The following is a 4642-nucleotide window of genomic DNA, read 5'->3' on the forward strand; positions in this document are numbered from 1 at the left end:
GCAACGAGGTGTATACTCGTCGCCTCTCTGATACTTAAGTCAGATAGGAAATTTAGTGCGTGAGACTATAAACTGGAAATAATGAAAAATATACCTTAAGAATGAGCCTGGGTTATGTATTTATAGGTGTTGATGATAGAGTCATAGAAGGACTTAATCACTTGTGATCCTTATCCTCGTAGGACAAGGAGTTTGTGTTTCATTCCAAGTGTTCAACCATTGTTTGAGTCGAAGAAGGAGTCAAATAGGGTAAGGATTGTGGTTTAAGTAGAATTAGTGCTCTCATAGGTCATTAGGAAATTTAGAGCTGAAGGACCTTAAACCCCGATCAACAACCCCGACCTTGCATTTGAGTGTTTGGGGAGTAGCCAAGGTCAATGTTATAAGGTCGAGTTTGGGTCACATATTTTGGGAACATCATACGCCCCCGTGCATCGACATCTCAGCCCGTGCTACGTACCGAGATGCAGAGCTTTAGGCTGTCCCGATTTTGGATTTCATACCTAGTAATAAACTAATGGCAATAACCTGTCACGTGTGGGACACGTGTTGGGTCGAAAGAGCTCGAACTTAGATGAATGCCACGTGTCCCTCCCAAGGGTTTAGATTAAAGGACCATTGATATTCCAGAGACCTCTATAAATAGTCCCACATTTTCACCTTCACTTTTCACTCTCCAGTAAAAGAAAGCTCGAGCTCGGGGATAGTGGGTTGGTGAACGATCATCCGAAAAGGTAGGAGTTCGGATTTGATTTAGTATTATGTCAAGTAGTAGTAGTAGCACGGGGTAGAGTAAAAGTGACAGTAGCCATCCATCCAGAGCTTCGAACCATAGTGATAAGCCTGAGGACGTAGATATATCCTGATCCCTATGGCTATCCCTGTTAGTTCTCATACTGACGACTTGATCTATCCCAAAGAACCGACCAAGTTTAAAGAACATGTGATTATTAAGATAGCGAGAGAGTTCGGGGTTATGCCCATTTATGATGTGAGAGCCTAAGGGCCTACTGAGACCGTGTTAGGAGCTCGAGAGAGAGAGGTGACCTTTTTTAGAGACGCTCTTAAGGCCGGGCTTAGGTGGCCCCTTCACCCATTTTTCATTCATTTCCTGACCTCGTACTATTTATGCCCTAGCCAACTAGCCCCGAATGGTTGCAGGTTGCTGGTATATTTCTTTATATTATGTAGATATCTCGAGATCGAACCTAGACTTGACCTTTTATGAATGGTCTTTGATATGAAATTCTCTTTGGGGTACAACTGTTTCGTTTACTTATCCATGAAGGGGGGTTTAGAACGCCTGAGACCCCGAGCTCTCTCCGAGGTTGGAAAGAACGATTCTTTTTTGTGAAGCCTCAAGAACCCGACCGTCCTTTTAGCCCGAAGTAGAAAATTCCCAATGAGGATAGGTTCAACAAAGGCCAGGCCTATTTCGAGGTTTTAGAGAGAGATAGGCTGAGGTTAGTGAATCACGATCCTTTGGCAGAGAAGATCGACTATTTACTCGAGGATGACACCCTCGACCTTGCCAATGTGAAAGGCCTCGAGGGTATGATTTTTTTGTAATTTTGTAATTTCATGCCTAAGCATCGACCTATAGTTCGAGCGAATGTCCTTGTCATTATTGTTTGCAGAACTTAAAATGTCTTTTAATCCATCCGCACTTTTGGAGAATGTTCATCAGAGGGCAAGGGGCTCGAAGTCCAAAGCCCCGACAACTGTCCCATCTAAGTGGAAGAAACGGGTGAGGGAGGCCATCCGTCCTGTCCCGACAAGTCTGGGCCAGAGCTTGAAAAGTCCGACCCCTTCAAGCCAGCCAATGCCTTAACAACAAGCTCAGGCTCGTACTCCCTATTTTGGGTCGGACCTCCTGTTGATGACGACGACCCAATGCCCACTAAGTCGCTCGAGGAGTATATTGAGTGTGCTCTTATCTAGAGCATAGTTGACAAGTACGAGAAGGAGGTTGATTCACATGAAGGGGTTCGAACCCTCGAGCTCCTTACTTTGAAGGTTCGTTTTTAATATGGTTATTTATGTTACCTTTAGCAAGTTTTTGTTTCAACCTGACGTCGGGCTCTATACTTGTTTTTGCAGACATTAAGCATAGCTCGAGGGCTGGGGCTCAAGGGCTTGAATTCCTCAACTCAGATAGTTGAGCTAGAGGACAAGAATAAGATGGCGTGTAAGAGGGCCCACGAGCTTGAAAGAGCTCTGGAGGTGGCCAACCTGAACCTTAAGAAGGCCAAAGATGAGGTCGAGGTGGCAAGGGATGAAGCTGAGGAGACGAAGCTCAAGCTCCTTCAATCCCGGAGTTCTTTTGAGGAAGAGCTGGTAAGGGCTCGGGCAGAGGCTCGAGCTCAAGCCATCGAGGAATTCAAGCAGTCTGATACGTTCAGGACTCTCCTGGGCTAGTACGGGTCTAGCTCATATTACTACGGGCTACGACTAGCTCGTTCATTTCTCCTGACCAAGCTCCCCGAGGACTTGAAGCCCATGGTCGAGGAGCTAAAGATCGTGAACGAGCTTGCCAAGGACCTCGAGTTTTTTTTCTTCAGAAGTCAATGGGGATGATGACGACGACGATGCTGGGAGCCTGAACTAGGCCTAATAGCATTTTTGAAATTTGATCGACCTCTATTCATGCAATCGTGTCTTACTTTTACAAGATCGCGTATACTATTTATTTGTTACTAGTTCGAGCGTTTAGCTCATGGGTATAGTAAGATCAAGTGTTTGATGTCGATGTTAAGACTTTTTTGGGTTCATCTGGTGAACAAAGATCGTGCCTTGTGTAAATCACGCTTGATATTTATCTAGCTCGAGTTTTGTATAGACATTAAGTCCGAGGGTATTTATAGCTAGCTCGAGGTCGTTATATGGTGAGTTCCTAGTTTGTGTGTTGGATTTATGAGCTCGAGGATATAGGTCCTCAAGCTTCCATCATGTGGTTGTAATGCTCGAGGTTCCTAGCACTCTAGGCAATTTTGGTCGGGCACGTTGTACACGATCTCAAACTCGAGGTTTCAAGTTATGTTGTTAAGTTGGTGTTGTTGAGGTCGGGGTATTAGGCCCAAACTGTTTGATGTTGATCAACATGGTTTGTTCTGTTTTTGCGTCGCTTATACTAAGGTATGACACAACATGTTTGGCTCTAACTGGTCCAGCATTAGTTGCATGCGCGGGGCACGGTATTACGCTAATTTTGTTTATAGGGAAGCAACAACGTAAAGAAAAATTCGTGTATTATTAAAAAGGATCAAGGGCATTAATACCCGAGTTTATTGGAACATGAACTATTAGGGCGTTCGAGCTCGAAAAATAAAAATGAAATAAAGCAAACATAATGTGGGCATGCAAGCCTTAAATGGAAAAAATTATAGCTATAGCTAGTTACTTGTAATAAATTTTCAGATTGTCGGCGTTCCATGGCCTTGGGAGCAATTTCCCCGATGTAGCCCTCAGGCTATAAGCTCCACCTTTTAGTTTTCTTATGACCTCAAAGGGTCCTTCCCATGTTGGCCCGAGCTTTCCTGGTAAATTTCTGACAGCTTCTATTATTCTAAGGACAAGATCGCCAGCTCTGAACCTTATTGTCTGGACCTTGTTGTTGAAGCGCCTCACCATTTTGTTCTAATAATTTGTGGCTCTAAGTGAGGCTTGCTCTCTTGCCTCTTTAAGCAAGTCAAGGTGTTCAGTAGTTTGTCTCTCCCTATTCATCTTGAGCTTCCTGATTCTGGGAGGTTGACCTCGATTGGAATGGTAGTCTCAAGTCTAAAGGCAAGCATGAAGGGTGTCTTACCAGTTGCTGTCTTGTGCAAAGTCCTGTATGCCCATAGTATAGAAGGCAGTTTATCAGGCCAGTCACCTTTGGCATCCCCTATTCTTGTTCAAAGGTCCTGCAGTATGATCCGATTAGTTATTTTGGCAAGCCCATTACTTTGTGGGTGTGATACCGAGGTCAAGCGATGATCAATCCCATGGTTGGCACAAAAGCTCTTGAACTGTGGATTATCAAATTGCCTTCTATTATCTGTGATGAGGACTTTCGATATTCCAAACCTGCATATGGTGAACTTCCATATGAATGATCTAAGCTTCGACTCCGACATTGTTGCCAATAGTTCAGCCTCTACCCACTTTTTGAAATACTTTACTACCACAACTACAAACTTTAATTGTCCTCTGGCCAAGGGGAATGACCCAAGAATGTCGACTCCCCATTGTTCGAAGCGAGCTAAGTAATGAATGGAAGTTAGATCCTCAGTAGAAACATGTATGATGTTGCCAAACTTTTGGCACTTGTCGCACTTCTGAATGTAATCTGCAGTATCTTTCTTCAAACTTAGCCAGTAGTACCCATACTTTATCAACTTATATCCAAGAGCTCGGGCTCCTTGGTGATTTTGACAAATACCTTCATGAACTTCAGTCAAGGCTTGAAAAGACTCGAAAGGTTTGAGACATCTTAGATAAGGGAGTGTGAAACTTCTGCGAAACAGAAATCCTTCAATTAGACAATATCTAGCCATTCTATACCGAATGCTTCTAACAACCCGAGGGTCTGCGGGTAGGTTGCCATTATTTATGTAATCAACTATTGGATCCATCCAGGAGAGCTCATGGTTTATGTCCATGA

Source organism: Olea europaea, chromosome 21, assembly GCF_002742605.1.
Source record: "Olea europaea var. sylvestris chromosome 21, O_europaea_v1, whole genome shotgun sequence".
In the NCBI taxonomy this organism is placed as follows: Eukaryota; Viridiplantae; Streptophyta; class Magnoliopsida; order Lamiales; family Oleaceae; genus Olea; species Olea europaea.